Below are 16,129 nucleotides of genomic sequence, written 5' to 3'. Positions count from 1 at the left end.
GTGTACTCAGAAAAAGTCCAAAAGCCTAAACAAGACAAGCTTCATAAAGAAAAAATACTCTTTTCCTGACTTGTCTAGATCAGGCAGGACATGTCCAGACTACAAACCATTCCTAGCCACCTGCTCTCTGAATCGCTTCCTGGGTGTAGAAATTGTCTCAATGTTTACATATAGTTTGAGTTTTTGCCGTTTAACTCTGTGACTTGATGAGGATTGCAATACGAGAAGTGAACATTTACTTAACTAAACCAAATGGTGTTCATGCAAAATATCATGACGCTGCAAGCAGGATTCGAACCTACGCGGGGAAACCCCATTGGATTTCAATTCCAACGCCTTAACCACTCGGCCATCGCAGCTGCGTGAGTATGACGTCACTGTTGTCGTATACGAGCCATGCGCTGCTCACATCAGGCGGAGACCTAAAATTTAAAGTAACGGAAGGACGGGGCACGTACCAGCAGTGCCCTGTCTCCCTCACTTATTTCGCATGCTTTCATACAATTAATAAAAATAGCAACAAGCATCACTCAAAGTAAGTGACAGGGCACAGATGAGCAGTAATCAATCACTGCACATTTCTGCCCTCTTTTCCCTATATTATGGCTCTGAATGGGCCCTTAAGTGTACTCAGAAAGAGTCCAAAAGCCTAAACAAGATACGCTACATAACAAAATTACTCTTTTCGTGACTCGTCAAGATCAGGCAGGACAGGTCCAGACTACGAACCCTTCCGAGCCACCTGCTCTCTAAAACACTTCCTGAGTGTTGAAATTGTCTTAATGTTTACATTTAGTTTGAGTTTTTGCTGTTTAACTCTGTTACTTGATGAGGATTGCGTAACGAGAAGTGAACATTTCCTTATCAAACCAAATGGTGTTCATGCAAAATCGCACGAGGCTGGAAGCAGGATTCGGACCTGCGCAGGGAAACCCCATTGATTTCGAGTCCAACGCCTTAACCACTCGGCCATTGCAGCTCCATGTTGTCGTATACGAGCCATTCCCTGCTCACGTCAGACCGAGACCTAAAAAATAAAGTAACCGAAGGAAGGGGCAGGTACCAGCAGGGCTCTGTTGCCCTCACTTATTTCGCTTGCTTTCATACAATTAAAAAAAATAGCAACACGTATCACTCAAAGTGAGTGACAGGGCACAGATGAGCAGTAATCAATCACTGCGCATTTCTACCCTCTTTTCCCTATATTACAGCGCTGGGACTGGGCCCTTAAGTGTACTCAGAAAGAGTCCAAAAGCCTAAACAAGACACTCTACAAAAAAATAATGACTCTTTTTGTGACTCGTCAAGATCAAGCAGGACAGGTCCAGACTACGAACCCTTTAAACCACCTGCTCTCTAAAACACTTCCAGAGTGTTGAAATTGTCGTAATGTTTACATTTAGTTTGAGTTTTTGCTGTTTAATTCTGTGACTTGATGAGGATTGCGTAACGAGAAGTGAACATTTCTTTAACAAACCAAATGGTGTTCATGCAAAATCGTCCGATGCTGCAAGCAGGATGCGAACCTGCGCAGGGAAACCCCATTGAATTTCGAGTCCAACGCCTTAACCACTCGGCCATCGCAGCTCCATGAGTATGATGTCTCTGTTGTCGTATATGAGCCATGCGCTGCTCACGTCAGGCCGAGACCTAAAAAATAAAGTAACAAAAGGACGGGGCAGGAACCAGCAGTGCCCTGTTGCCCTCACTTATTTCACATGCTTTCATACAATTAATAAAAATAGCAACACGTATCACTCAAAGTGAGTGACAGGGCACAGATGAGCGGTAATCATTCACTGTGCATTTCTACCCTCTTTTCCCTCTATTACGGCGGTGGCAACGGGCCCTTAAGTGTACTCAGAAAAAGTCCAAAAGCCTAAACAAGACACGCTCCATAAAAAAAAAATACTCTTTTCCTGACTTGTCTAGATCAGGCAGGACATGTCCAGACTACAAACCATTCCTAGCCACCTGCTCTCTGAAACACTTCCTGGGTGTAGAAATTGTCTCAATGTTTACATATAGTTTGAGTTTTTGCCGTTTGACTCTGTGACTTGATGAGGATTGCATAACGAGAAGTGAACATTTACTTAACTAAACCAAATGGTGTTCATGCCAAATATCATGACGCTGCAAGCAGGATTCGAACCTACGCGGGGAAACCCCATTGGATTTCAAGTCCAACGCCTTAACCACTCGGCCATCGCAGCTGCGTGAGTATGACGTCACTGTTGTCGTATACGAGCCATGCGCTGCTCACATCAGGCCGAGACCTAAAAATAAAAGTAACGGAAGGACGGGGCACGTACCAGCAGTGCCCTGTCTCCCTCACTTATTTCGCATGCTTTCATACAATTAATAAAAATAGCAACAAGCATCACTCAAAGTGAGTGACAGGGCACAGATGAGCAGTAATCAATCACTGCACATTTCTGCCCTCTTTTCCCTATATTACGGCTCTGGAATGGGCCCTTAAGTGTACTCAGAAAGAGTCCAAAAGCCTAAACAAGATACGCTACATAACAAAATTACTCTTTTCGTGACTCGTCAAGATCAGGCAGGACAGGTCCAGACTACGAACCCTTCCGAGCCACCTGCTCTCTAAAACACTTCCTGAGTGTTGAAATTGTCTTAATCTTTACATTTAGTTTGAGTTTTTGCTGTTTAACTCTGTTACTTGATGAGGATTGCGTAACGAGAAGTGAACATTTCCTTATCAAACCAAATGGTGTTCATGCAAAATCGCACGAGGCTGGAAGCAGGATTCGGACCTGCGCAGGGAAACCCCATTGATTTCGAGTCCAACGCCTTAACCACTCGGCCATTGCAGCTCCATGTTGTCGTATACGAGCCATTCGCTGCTCACGTCAGACCGAGACCTAAAAAATAAAGTAACCGAAGGAAGGGGCAGGTACCAGCAGGGCTCTGTTGCCCTCACTTATTTCGCTTGCTTTCATACAATTAATAAAAATAGCAACACGTATCACTCAAAGTGAGTGACAGGGCACAGATGAGCAGTAATCAATCACTGCGCATTTCTACCCTCTTTTCCCTATATTACAGCGCTGGGACTGGGCCCTTAAGTGTACTCAGAAAGAGTCCAAAAGCCTAAACAAGACACTCTACAAAAAAAAAATGACTCTTTTCGTGACTCGTCAAGATCAAGCAGGACAGGTCCAGACTACGAACCCTTTAAACCACCTGCTCTCTAAAACACTTCCAGAGTGTTGAAATTGTCGTAATGTTTACATTTAGTTTGAGTTTTTGCTGTTTAATTCTGTGACTTGATGAGGATTGCGTAACGAGAAGTGAACATTTCCTTAACAAACCAAATGGTGTTCATGCAAAATCGCCCGATGCTGCAAGCAGGATGCGAACCTGCGCAGGGAAACCCCATTGAATTTCGAGTCCAACGCCTTAACCACTCGGCCATCGCAGCTCCATGAGTATGATGTCTCTGTTGTCGTATATGAGCCATGCGCTGCTCACGTCAGGCCGAGACCTAAAAAATAAAGTAACAAAAGGACGGGGCAGGAACCAGCAGTGCCCTGTTGCCCTCACTTATTTCACATGCTTTCATACAATTAATAAAAATAGCAACACGTATCACTCAAAGTGAGTGACAGGGCACAGATGAGCGGTAATCATTCACTGTGCATTTCTACCCTCTTTTCCCTCTATTACGGCGGTGGCAACGGGCCCTTAAGTGTACTCAGAAAAAGTCCAAAAGCCTAAACAAGACACGCTCCATAAAAAAAAAATACTCTTTTCCTGACTTGTCTAGATCAGGCAGGACATGTCCAGACTACAAACCATTCCTAGCCACCTGCTCTCTGAAACACTTCCTGGGTGTAGAAATTGTCTCAATGTTTACATATAGTTTGAGTTTTTGCCGTTTGACTCTGTGACTTGATGAGGATTGCATAACGAGAAGTGAACATTTACTTAACTAAACCAAATGGTGTTCATGCCAAATATCATGACGCTGCAAGCAGGATTCGAACCTACGCGGGGAAACCCCATTGGATTTCAAGTCCAACGCCTTAACCACTCGGCCATCGCAGCTGCGTGAGTATGACGTCACTGTTGTCGTATACGAGCCATGCGCTGCTCACATCAGGCCGAGACCTAAAAATAAAAGTAACGGAAGGACGGGGCACGTACCAGCAGTGCCCTGTCTCCCTCACTTATTTCGCATGCTTTCATACAATTAATAAAAATAGCAACAAGCATCACTCAAAGTGAGTGACAGGGCACAGATGAGCAGTAATCAATCACTGCACATTTCTGCCCTCTTTTCCCTATATTACGGCTCTGGAATGGGCCCTTAAGTGTACTCAGAAAGAGTCCAAAAGCCTAAACAAGATACGCTACATAACAAAATTACTCTTTTCGTGACTCGTCAAGATCAGGCAGGACAGGTCCAGACTACGAACCCTTCCGAGCCACCTGCTCTCTAAAACACTTCCTGAGTGTTGAAATTGTCTTAATGTTTACATTTAGTTTGAGTTTTTGCTGTTTAACTCTGTTACTTGATGAGGATTGCGTAACGAGAAGTGAACATTTCCTTATCAAACCAAATGGTGTTCATGCAAAATCGCACGAGGCTGGAAGCAGGATTCGGACCTGCGCAGGGAAACCCCATTGATTTCGAGTCCAACGCCTTAACCACTCGGCCATTGCAGCTCCATGTTGTCGTATACGAGCCATTCGCTGCTCACGTCAGACCGAGACCTAAAAAATAAAGTAACCGAAGGAAGGGGCAGGTACCAGCAGGGCTCTGTTGCCCTCACTTATTTCGCTTGCTTTCATACAATTAATAAAAATAGCAACACGTATCACTCAAAGTGAGTGACAGGGCACAGATGAGCAGTAATCAATCACTGCGCATTTCTACCCTCTTTTCCCTATATTACAGCGCTGGGACTGGGCCCTTAAGTGTACTCAGAAAGAGTCCAAAAGCCTAAACAAGACACTCTACAAAAAAAAAATGACTCTTTTCGTGACTCGTCAAGATCAAGCAGGACAGGTCCAGACTACGAACCCTTTAAACCACCTGCTCTCTAAAACACTTCCAGAGTGTTGAAATTGTCGTAATGTTTACATTTAGTTTGAGTTTTTGCTGTTTAATTCTGTGACTTGATGAGGATTGCGTAACGAGAAGTGAACATTTCCTTAACAAACCAAATGGTGTTCATGCAAAATCGCCCGATGCTGCAAGCAGGATGCGAACCTGCGCAGGGAAACCCCATTGAATTTCGAGTCCAACGCCTTAACCACTCGGCCATCGCAGCTCCATGAGTATGATGTCTCTGTTGTCGTATATGAGCCATGCGCTGCTCACGTCAGGCCGAGACCTAAAAAATAAAGTAACAAAAGGACGGGGCAGGAACCAGCAGTGCCCTGTTGCCCTCACTTATTTCACATGTTTTCATACAATTAATAAAAATAGCAACACGTATCACTCAAAGTGAGTGACAGGGCACAGATGAGCGGTAATCATTCACTGTGCATTTCTACCCTCTTTTCCCTCTATTACGGCGGTGGCAACGGGCCCTTAAGTGTACTCAGAAAAAGTCCAAAAGCCTAAACAAGACACGCTTCATAAAAAAAAATACTCTTTTCCTGACTTGTCTAGATCAGGCAGGACATGTCCAGACTACAAACCATTCCTAGCCACCTGCTCTCTGAAACACTTCCTGGGTGTAGAAATTGTCTCAATGTTTACATATAGTTTGAGTTTTTGCCGTTTAACTCTGTGACTTGATGAGGATTGCATAACGAGAAGTGAACATTTACTTAACTAAACCAAATGGTGTTCATGCAAAATATCATGACGCTGCAAGCAGGATTCGAACCTACGCGGGGAAACCCCATTGGATTTCAAGTCCAACGCCTTAACCACTCGGCCATCGCAGCTGCGTGAGTATGACGTCACTGTTGTCGTATACGAGCCATGCGCTGCTCACATCAGGCCGAGACCTAAAAATTAAAGTAACGGAAGGACGGGGCACGTACCAGCAGTGCCCTGTCTCCCTCACTTATTTCGCATGCTTTCATACAATTAATAAAAATAGCAACAAGCATCACTCAAAGTGAGTGACAGGGCACAGATGAGCAGTAATCAATCACTGCACATTTCTGCCCTCTTTTCCCTATATTACGGCTCTGGAATGGGCCCTTAAGTGTACTCAGAAAGAGTCCAAAAGCCTAAACAAGATACGCTACATAACAAAATTACTCTTTTCGTGACTCGTCAAGATCAGGCAGGACAGGTCCAGACTACGAACCCTTCCGAGCCACCTGCTCTCTAAAACACTTCCTGAGTGTTGAAATTGTCTTAATGTTTACATTTAGTTTGAGTTTTTGCTGTTTAACTCTGTTACTTGATGAGGATTGCGTAACGAGAAGTGAACATTTCCTTATCAAACCAAATGGTGTTCATGCAAAATCGCACGAGGCTGGAAGCAGGATTCGGACCTGCGCAGGGAAACCCCATTGATTTCGAGTCCAACGCCTTAACCACTCGGCCATTGCAGCTCCATGTTGTCGTATACGAGCCATTCGCTGCTCACGTCAGACCGAGACCTAAAAAATAAAGTAACCGAAGGAAGGGGCAGGTACCAGCAGGGCTCTGTTGCCCTCACTTATTTCGCTTGCTTTCATACAATTAATAAAAATAGCAACATGTATCACTCAAAGTGAGTGACAGGGCACAGATGAGCAGTAATCAATCACTGCGCATTTCTACCCTCTTTTCCCTATATTACAGCGCTGGGACTGGGCCCTTAAGTGTACTCAGAAAGAGTCCAAAAGCCTAAACAAGACACTCTACAAAAAAAAAATGACTCTTTTCGTGACTCGTCAAGATCAAGCAGGACAGGTCCAGACTACGAACCCTTTAAACCACCTGCTCTCTAAAACACTTCCAGAGTGTTGAAATTGTCGTAATGTTTACATTTAGTTTGAGTTTTTGCTGTTTAATTCTATGACTTGATGAGGATTGCGTAACGAGAAGTGAACATTTCCTTAACAAACCAAATGGTGTTCACGCAAAATCGCCCGATGCTGCAAGCAGGATGCGAACCTGCGCAGGGAAACCCCATTGAATTTCGAGTCCAACGCCTTAACCACTCGGCCATCGCAGCTCCATGAGTATGATGTCTCTGTTGTCGTATATGAGCCATGCGCTGCTCACGTCAGGCCGAGACCTAAAAAATAAAGTAACAAAAGGACGGGGCAGGAACCAGCAGTGCCCTGTTGCCCTCACTTATTTCACATGCTTTCATACAATTAATAAAAATAGCAACACGTATCACTCAAAGTGAGTGACAGGGCACAGATGAGCGGTAATCATTCACTGTGCATTTCTACCCTCTTTTCCCTCTATTACGGCGGTGGCAACGGGCCCTTAAGTGTACTCAGAAAAAGTCCAAAAGCCTAAACAAGACACGCTTCATAAAAAAAAAATACTCTTTTCCTGACTTGTCTAGATCAGGCAGGACATGTCCAGACTACAAACCATTCCTAGCCACCTGCTCTCTGAAACACTTCCTGGGTGTAGAAATTGTCTCAATGTTTACATATAGTTTGAGTTTTTGCCGTTTAACTCTGTGACTTGATGAGGATTGCATAACGAGAAGTGAACATTTACTTAACTAAACCAAATGGTGTTCATGCAAAATATCATGACGCTGCAAGCAGGATTCGAACCTACGCGGGGAAACCCCATTGGATTTCAAGTCCAACGCCTTAACCACTCGGCCATCACAGCTGCGTGAGTATGACGTCACTGTTGTCGTATACGAGCCATGCGCTGCTCACATCAGGCCGAGACCTAAAAATTAAAGTAACGGAAGGACGGGGCACGTACCAGCAGTGCCCTGTCTCCCTCACTTATTTCGCATGCTTTCATACAATTAATAAAAATAGCAACAAGCATCACTCAAAGTGAGTGACAGGGCACAGATGAGCAGTAATCAATCACTGCACATTTCTGCCCTCTTTTCCCTATATTACGGCTCTGGAATGGGCCCTTAAGTGTACTCAGAAAGAGTCCAAAAGCCTAAACAAGATACGCTACATAACAAAATTACTCTTTTCGTGACTCGTCAAGATCAGGCAGGACAGGTCCAGACTACGAACCCTTCCGAGCCACCTGCTCTCTAAAACACTTCCTGAGTGTTGAAATTGTCTTAATGTTTACATTTAGTTTGAGTTTTTGCTGTTTAACTCTGTTACTTGATGAGGATTGCGTAACGAGAAGTGAACATTTCCTTATCAAACCAAATGGTGTTCATGCAAAATCGCACGAGGCTGGAAGCAGGATTCGGACCTGCGCAGGGAAACCCCATTGATTTCGAGTCCAACGCCTTAACCACTCGGCCATTGCAGCTCCATGTTGTCGTATACGAGCCATTCGCTGCTCACGTCAGACCGAGACCTAAAAAATAAAGTAACCGAAGGAAGGGGCAGGTACCAGCAGGGCTCTGTTGCCCTCACTTATTTCGCTTGCTTTCATACAATTAATAAAAATAGCAACACGTATCACTCAAAGTGAGTGACAGGGCACAGATGAGCAGTAATCAATCACTGCGCATTTCTACCCTCTTTTCCCTATATTACAGCGCTGGGACTGGGCCCTTAAGTGTACTCAGAAAGAGTCCAAAAGCCTAAACAAGACACTCTACAAAAAAAAAATGACTCTTTTCGTGACTCGTCAAGATCAAGCAGGACAGGTCCAGACTACGAACCCTTTAAACCACCTGCTCTCTAAAACACTTCCAGAGTGTTGAAATTGTCGTAATGTTTACATTTAGTTTGAGTTTTTGCTGTTTAATTCTGTGACTTGATGAGGATTGCGTAACGAGAAGTGAACATTTCCTTAACAAACCAAATGGTGTTCATGCAAAATCGCCCGATGCTGCAAGCAGGATGCGAACCTGCGCAGGGAAACCCCATTGAATTTCGAGTCCAACGCCTTAACCACTCGGCCATCGCAGCTCCATGAGTATGATGTCTCTGTTGTCGTATATGAGCCATGCGCTGCTCACGTCAGGCCGAGACCTAAAAAATAAAGTAACAAAAGGACGGGGCAGGAACCAGCAGTGCCCTGTTGCCCTCACTTATTTCACATGCTTTCATACAATTAATAAAAATAGCAACACGTATCACTCAAAGTGAGTGACAGGGCACAGATGAGCGGTAATCATTCACTGTGCATTTCTACCCTCTTTTCCCTCTATTACGGCGGTGGCAACGGGCCCTTAAGTGTACTCAGAAAAAGTCCAAAAGCCTAAACAAGACACGCTTCATAAAAAAAAATACTCTTTTCCTGACTTGTCTAGATCAGGCAGGACATGTCCAGACTACAAACCATTCCTAGCCACCTGCTCTCTGAAACACTTCCTGGGTGTAGAAATTGTCTCAATGTTTACATATAGTTTGAGTTTTTGCCGTTTAACTCTGTGACTTGATGAGGATTGCATAACGAGAAGTGAACATTTACTTAACTAAACCAAATGGTGTTCATGCAAAATATCATGACGCTGCAAGCAGGATTCGAACCTACGCGGGGAAACCCCATTGGATTTCAAGTCCAACGCCTTAACCACTCGGCCATCGCAGCTGCGTGAGTATGGCGTCACTGTTGTCGTATACGAGCCATGCGCTGCTCACATCAGGCCGAGACCTAAAAATTAAAGTAACGGAAGGACGGGGCACGTACCAGCAGTGCCCTGTCTCCCTCACTTATTTCGCATGCTTTCATACAATTAATAAAAATAGCAACAAGCATCACTCAAAGTGAGTGACAGGGCACAGATGAGCAGTAATCAATCACTGCACATTTCTGCCCTCTTTTCCCTATATTACGGCTCTGGAATGGGCCCTTAAGTGTACTCAGAAAGAGTCCAAAAGCCTAAACAAGATACGCTACATAACAAAATTACTCTTTTCGTGACTCGTCAAGATCAGGCAGGACAGGTCCAGACTACGAACCCTTCCGAGCCACCTGCTCTCTAAAACACTTCCTGAGTGTTGAAATTGTCTTAATGTTTACATTTAGTTTGAGTTTTTGCTGTTTAACTCTGTTACTTGATGAGGATTGCGTAACGAGAAGTGAACATTTCCTTATCAAACCAAATGGTGTTCATGCAAAATCGCACGAGGCTGGAAGCAGGATTCGGACCTGCGCAGGGAAACCCCATTGATTTCGAGTCCAACGCCTTAACCACTCGGCCATTGCAGCTCCATGTTGTCGTATACGAGCCATTCGCTGCTCACGTCAGACCGAGACCTAAAAAATAAAGTAACCGAAGGAAGGGGCAGGTACCAGCAGGGCTCTGTTGCCCTCACTTATTTCGCTTGCTTTCATACAATTAATAAAAATAGCAACATGTATCACTCAAAGTGAGTGACAGGGCACAGATGAGCAGTAATCAATCACTGCGCATTTCTACCCTCTTTTCCCTATATTACAGCGCTGGGACTGGGCCCTTAAGTGTACTCAGAAAGAGTCCAAAAGCCTAAACAAGACACTCTACAAAAAAAAAATGACTCTTTTCGTGACTCGTCAAGATCAAGCAGGACAGGTCCAGACTACGAACCCTTTAAACCACCTGCTCTCTAAAACACTTCCAGAGTGTTGAAATTGTCGTAATGTTTACATTTAGTTTGAGTTTTTGCTGTTTAATTCTATGACTTGATGAGGATTGCGTAACGAGAAGTGAACATTTCCTTAACAAACCAAATGGTGTTCACGCAAAATCGCCCGATGCTGCAAGCAGGATGCGAACCTGCGCAGGGAAACCCCATTGAATTTCGAGTCCAACGCCTTAACCACTCGGCCATCGCAGCTCCATGAGTATGATGTCTCTGTTGTCGTATATGAGCCATGCGCTGCTCACGTCAGGCCGAGACCTAAAAAATAAAGTAACAAAAGGACGGGGCAGGAACCAGCAGTGCCCTGTTACCCTCACTTATTTCACATGCTTTCATACAATTAATAAAAATAGCAACACGTATCACTCAAAGTGAGTGACAGGGCACAGATGAGCGGTAATCATTCACTGTGCATTTCTACCCTCTTTTCCCTCTATTACGGCGGTGGCAACGGGCCCTTAAGTGTACTCAGAAAAAGTCCAAAAGCCTAAACAAGACACGCTTCATAAAAAAAATATACTCTTTTCCTGACTTGTCTAGATCAGGCAGGACATGTCCAGACTACAAACCATTCCTAGCCACCTGCTCTCTGAAACACTTCCTGGGTGTAGAAATTGTCTCAATGTTTACATATAGTTTGAGTTTTTGCCGTTTAACTCTGTGACTTGATGAGGATTGCATAACGAGAAGTGAACATTTACTTAACTAAACCAAATGGTGTTCATGCAAAATATCATGACGCTGCAAGCAGGATTCGAACCTACGCGGGGAAACCCCATTGGATTTCAAGTCCAACGCCTTAACCACTCGGCCATCGCAGCTGCGTAAGTATGACGTCACTGTTGTCGTATACGAGCCATGCGCTGCTCACATCAGGCCGAGACCTAAAATTTAAAGTAACGGAAGGACGGGGCACGTACCAGCAGTGCCCTGTCTCCCTCACTTATTTCGCATGCTTTCATACAATTAATAAAAATAGCAACAAGCATCACTCAAAGTGAGTGACAGGGCACAGATGAGCAGTAATCAATCACTGCACATTTCTGCCCTCTTTTCCCTATATTACGGCTCTGGAATGGGCCCTTAAGTGTACTCAGAAAGAGTCCAAAAGCCTAAACAAGATACGCTACATAACAAAATTACTCTTTTCGTGACTCGTCAAGATCAGGCAGGACAGGTCCAGACTACGAACCCTTCCGAGCCACCTGCTCTCTAAAACACTTCCTGAGTGTTGAAATTGTCTTAATGTTTACATTTAGTTTGAGTTTTTGCTGTTTAACTCTGTTACTTGATGAGGATTGCGTAACGAGAAGTGAACATTTCCTTATCAAACCAAATGGTGTTCATGCAAAATCGCACGAGGCTGGAAGCAGGATTCGGACCTGCGCAGGGAAACCCCATTGATTTCGAGTCCAACGCCTTAACCACTCGGCCATTGCAGCTCCATGTTGTCGTATACGAGCCATTCGCTGCTCACGTCAGACCGAGACCTAAAAAATAAAGTAACCGAAGGAAGGGGCAGGTACCAGCAGGGCTCTGTTGCCCTCACTTATTTCGCTTGCTTTCATACAATTAATAAAAATAGCAACACGTATCACTCAAAGTGAGTGACAGGGCACAGATGAGCAGTAATCAATCACTGCGCATTTCTACCCTCTTTTCCCTATATTACAGCGCTGGGACTGGGCCCTTTAGTGTACTCAGAAAGAGTCCAAAAGCCTAAACAAGACACTCTACAAAAAAAAAATGACTCTTTTCGTGACTCGTCAAGATCAAGCAGGACAGGTCCAGACTACGAACCCTTTAAACCACCTGCTCTCTAAAACACTTCCAGAGTGTTGAAATTGTCGTAATGTTTACATTTAGTTTGAGTTTTTGCTGTTTAATTCTGTGACTTGATGAGGATTGCGTAACGAGAAGTGAACATTTCCTTAACAAACCAAATGGTGTTCATGCAAAATCGCCCGATGCTGCAAGCAGGATGCGAACCTGCGCAGGGAAACCCCATTGAATTTCAAGTCCAACGCCTTAACCACTCGGCCATCGCAGCTCCATGAGTATGATGTCTCTGTTGTCGTATATGAGCCATGCGCTGCTCACGTCAGGCCGAGACCTAAAAAATAAAGTAACAAAAGGACGGGGCAGGAACCAGCAGTGCCCTGTTGCCCTCACTTATTTCACATGCTTTCATACAATTAATAAAAATAGCAACACGTATCACTCAAAGTGAGTGACAGGGCACAGATGAGCGGTAATCATTCACTGTGCATTTCTACCCTCTTTTCCCTCTATTACGGCGGTGGCAACGGGCCCTTAAGTGTACTCAGAAAAAGTCCAAAAGCCTAAACAAGACACGCTTCATAAAAAAAAATACTCTTTTCCTGACTTGTCTAGATCAGGCAGGACATGTCCAGACTACCAACCATTCCTAGCCACCTGCTCTCTGAAACACTTCCTGGGTGTAGAAATTGTCTCAATGTTTACATATAGTTTGAGTTTTTGCCGTTTAACTCTGTGACTTGATGAGGATTGCATAACGAGAAGTGAACATTCACTTAACTAAACCAAATGGTGTTCATGCAAAATATCATGACACTGCAAGCAGGATTCGAACCTACGCGGGGAAACCCCATTGGATTTCAAGTCCAACGCCTTAACCACTCGGCTATCGCAGCTGCGTGAGTATGACGTCACTGTTGTCGTATACGAGCCATGCGCTACTCACATCAGGCCGAGACCTAAAAATTAAAGTAACGGAAGGACGGGGCACGTACCAGCAGTGCCCTGTCTCCCTCACTTATTTCGCATGCTTTCATACAATTAATAAAAATAGCAACAAGCATCACTCAAAGTGAGTGACAGGGCACAGATGAGCAGTAATCAATCACTGCACATTTCTGCCCTCTTTTCCCTATATTACAGCTCTGGAATGGGCCCTTAAGTGTACTCAGAAAGAGTCCAAAAGCCTAAACAAGATACGCTACATAACAAAATTACTCTTTTCGTGACTCGTCAAGATCAGGCAGGACAGGTCCAGACTACGAACCCTTCCGAGCCACCTGCTCTCTAAAACACTTCCTGAGTGTTGAAATTGTCTTAATGTTTACATTTAGTTTGAGTTTTTGCTGTTTAACTCTGTTACTTGATGAGGATTGCGTAACGAGAAGTGAACATTTCCTTATCAAACCAAATGGTGTTCATGCAAAATCGCACGAGGCTGGAAGCAGGATTCGGACCTGCGCAGGGAAACCCCATTGATTTCGAGTCCAACGCCTTAACCACTCGGCCATTGCAGCTCCATGTTGTCGTATACGAGCCATTCGCTGCTCACGTCAGACCGATACCTAAAAAATAAAGTAACCGAAGGAAGGGGCAGGTACCAGCAGGGCTCTGTTGCCCTCACTTATTTCGCTTGCTTTCATACAATTAATAAAAATAGCAACATGTATCACTCAAAGTGAGTGACAGGGCACAGATGAGCAGTAATCAATCACTGGGCATTTCTACCCTCTTTTCCCTATATTACAGCGCTGGGACTGGGCCCTTAAGTGTACTCAGAAAGAGTCCAAAAGCCTAAACAAGTCACTCTACAAAAAAAAATGACTCTTTTCGTGACTCGTCAAGATCAAGCAGGACAGGTCCAGACTACGAACCCTTTAAACCACCTGCTCTCTAAAACACTTCCAGAGTGTTGAAATTGTCGTAATGTTTACATTTAGTTTGAGTTTTTGCTGTTTAATTCTGTGACTTGATGAGGATTGCGTAACGAGAAGTGAACATTTCCTTAACAAACCAAATGGTGTTCATGCAAAATCGCCCGATGCTGCAAGCAGGATGCGAACCTGCGCAGGGAAATCCCATTGAATTTCGAGTCCAACGCCTTAACCACTCGGCCATCGCAGCTCCATGTGTATGATGTCTCTGTTGTCGTATATGAGCCATGCGCTGCTCACGTCAGGCCGAGACCTAAAAAATAAAGTAACAAAAGGACGGGGCAGGAACCAGCAGTGCCCTGTTGCCCTCACTTATTTCACATGCTTTCATACAATTAATAAAAATAGCAACACGTATCACTCAAAGTGAGTGACAGGGCACAGATGAGCGGTAATCATTCACTGTGCATTTCTACCCTCTTTTCCCTCTATTACGGCGGTGGCAACGGGCCCTTAAGTGTACTCAGAAAAAGTCCAAAAGCCTAAACAAGACACGCTTCATAAAAAAAAAATACTCTTTTCCTGACTTGTCTAGATCAGGCAGGACATGTCCAGACTACAAACCATTCCTAGCCACCTGCTCTCTGAAACACTTCCTGGGTGTAGAAATTGTCTCAATGTTTACATATAGTTTGAGTTTTTGCCGTTTAACTCTGTGACTTGATGAGGATTGCATAACGAGAAGTGAACATTTACTTAACTAAACCAAATGGTGTTCATGCAAAATATCATGACGCTGCAAGCAGGATTCGAAACTACGCGGGGAAACCCCATTGGATTTCAAGTCCAACGCCTTAACCACTCGGCCATCGCAGCTGCGTGAGTATGACGTCACTGTTGTCGTATACGAGCCATGCGCTGCTCACATCAGGCCGAGACCTAAAAATTAAAGTAACGGAAGGACGGGGCACGTACCAGCAGTGCCCTGTCTCCCTCACTTATTTCGCATGCTTTCATACAATTAATAAAAATAGCAACAAGCATCACTCAAAGTGAGTGACAGGGCACAGATGAGCAGTAATCAATCACTGCACATTTCTGCCCTCTTTTCCCTATATTACGGCTCTGGAATGGGCCCTTAAGTGTACTCAGAAAGAGTCCAAAAGCCTAAACAAGATACGCTACATAACAAAATTACTCTTTTCGTGACTCATCAAGATCAGGCAGGACAGGTCCAGACTACGAACCCTTCCGAGCCACCTGCTCTCTAAAACACTTCCTGAGTGTTGAAATTGTCTTAATGTTTACATTTAGTTTGAGTTTTTGCTGTTTAACTCTGTTACTTGATGAGGATTGCGTAACGAGAAGTGAACATTTCCTTATCAAACCAAATGGTGTTCATGCAAAATCGCACGAGGCTGGAAGCAGGATTCGGACCTGCGCAGGGAAACCCCATTGATTTCGAGTCCAACGCCTTAACCACTCGGCCATTGCAGCTCCATGTTGTCGTATACGAGCCATTCGCTGCTCACGTCAGACCGAGACCTAAAAAATAAAGTAACCGAAGGAAGGGGCAGGTACCAGCAGGGCTCTGTTGCCCTCACTTATTTCGCTTGCTTTCATACAATTAATAAAAATAGCAACATGTATCACTCAAAGTGAGTGACAGGGCACAGATGAGCAGTAATCAATCACTGCGCATTTCTACCCTCTTTTCCCTATATTACAGCGCTGGGACTGGGCCCTTAAGTGTACTCAGAAAGAGTCCAAAAGCCTAAACAAGACACTCTACAAAAAAAAAATGACTCTTT

General features: G+C 44.4%; 17 non-coding genes across 17 annotated transcripts; all 17 read right to left on the bottom strand.

Annotated features, from left to right (window-relative positions):
- Positions 1–277: 277 nt before the first annotated feature.
- Positions 278–359, bottom strand: TRNAS-UGA (transfer RNA serine (anticodon UGA)). The gene has a single exon. It is a non-coding gene; the product is annotated as a tRNA-Ser (tRNA).
- Positions 360–1,505: 1,146 nt separating this feature from the next.
- On the bottom strand, positions 1,506–1,587 carry TRNAS-CGA (transfer RNA serine (anticodon CGA)). The gene has a single exon. It is a non-coding gene; the product is annotated as a tRNA-Ser (tRNA).
- A 544-nt stretch (positions 1,588–2,131) lies between these two features.
- TRNAS-UGA (transfer RNA serine (anticodon UGA)) lies at positions 2,132–2,213 on the bottom strand. Its single transcript has one exon. It is a non-coding gene; the product is annotated as a tRNA-Ser (tRNA).
- Positions 2,214–3,360: 1,147 nt separating this feature from the next.
- On the bottom strand, positions 3,361–3,442 carry TRNAS-CGA (transfer RNA serine (anticodon CGA)). Its single transcript has one exon. It is a non-coding gene; the product is annotated as a tRNA-Ser (tRNA).
- A 544-nt stretch (positions 3,443–3,986) lies between these two features.
- On the bottom strand, positions 3,987–4,068 carry TRNAS-UGA (transfer RNA serine (anticodon UGA)). The gene has a single exon. It is a non-coding gene; the product is annotated as a tRNA-Ser (tRNA).
- A 1,147-nt stretch (positions 4,069–5,215) lies between these two features.
- TRNAS-CGA (transfer RNA serine (anticodon CGA)) lies at positions 5,216–5,297 on the bottom strand. The gene has a single exon. It is a non-coding gene; the product is annotated as a tRNA-Ser (tRNA).
- Positions 5,298–5,840: 543 nt separating this feature from the next.
- On the bottom strand, positions 5,841–5,922 carry TRNAS-UGA (transfer RNA serine (anticodon UGA)). Its single transcript has one exon. It is a non-coding gene; the product is annotated as a tRNA-Ser (tRNA).
- Positions 5,923–7,069: 1,147 nt separating this feature from the next.
- TRNAS-CGA (transfer RNA serine (anticodon CGA)) lies at positions 7,070–7,151 on the bottom strand. Its single transcript has one exon. It is a non-coding gene; the product is annotated as a tRNA-Ser (tRNA).
- Positions 7,152–7,695: 544 nt separating this feature from the next.
- TRNAS-UGA (transfer RNA serine (anticodon UGA)) lies at positions 7,696–7,777 on the bottom strand. Its single transcript has one exon. It is a non-coding gene; the product is annotated as a tRNA-Ser (tRNA).
- A 1,147-nt stretch (positions 7,778–8,924) lies between these two features.
- On the bottom strand, positions 8,925–9,006 carry TRNAS-CGA (transfer RNA serine (anticodon CGA)). Its single transcript has one exon. It is a non-coding gene; the product is annotated as a tRNA-Ser (tRNA).
- Positions 9,007–9,549: 543 nt separating this feature from the next.
- On the bottom strand, positions 9,550–9,631 carry TRNAS-UGA (transfer RNA serine (anticodon UGA)). The gene has a single exon. It is a non-coding gene; the product is annotated as a tRNA-Ser (tRNA).
- Positions 9,632–10,778: 1,147 nt separating this feature from the next.
- TRNAS-CGA (transfer RNA serine (anticodon CGA)) lies at positions 10,779–10,860 on the bottom strand. Its single transcript has one exon. It is a non-coding gene; the product is annotated as a tRNA-Ser (tRNA).
- A 544-nt stretch (positions 10,861–11,404) lies between these two features.
- On the bottom strand, positions 11,405–11,486 carry TRNAS-UGA (transfer RNA serine (anticodon UGA)). Its single transcript has one exon. It is a non-coding gene; the product is annotated as a tRNA-Ser (tRNA).
- Positions 11,487–12,633: 1,147 nt separating this feature from the next.
- Positions 12,634–12,715, bottom strand: TRNAS-UGA (transfer RNA serine (anticodon UGA)). Its single transcript has one exon. It is a non-coding gene; the product is annotated as a tRNA-Ser (tRNA).
- A 543-nt stretch (positions 12,716–13,258) lies between these two features.
- TRNAS-UGA (transfer RNA serine (anticodon UGA)) lies at positions 13,259–13,340 on the bottom strand. The gene has a single exon. It is a non-coding gene; the product is annotated as a tRNA-Ser (tRNA).
- Positions 13,341–14,486: 1,146 nt separating this feature from the next.
- On the bottom strand, positions 14,487–14,568 carry TRNAS-CGA (transfer RNA serine (anticodon CGA)). Its single transcript has one exon. It is a non-coding gene; the product is annotated as a tRNA-Ser (tRNA).
- A 544-nt stretch (positions 14,569–15,112) lies between these two features.
- Positions 15,113–15,194, bottom strand: TRNAS-UGA (transfer RNA serine (anticodon UGA)). The gene has a single exon. It is a non-coding gene; the product is annotated as a tRNA-Ser (tRNA).
- Positions 15,195–16,129: the final 935 nt, after the last annotated feature.

Source organism: Lissotriton helveticus, chromosome 11, assembly GCF_964261635.1.
Source record: "Lissotriton helveticus chromosome 11, aLisHel1.1, whole genome shotgun sequence".
Taxonomy (NCBI): domain Eukaryota; kingdom Metazoa; phylum Chordata; class Amphibia; order Caudata; family Salamandridae; genus Lissotriton; species Lissotriton helveticus.
Note: the sequence above shows the minus strand (reverse complement) of the source record. Positions and strands in the feature narration are given on the sequence as shown.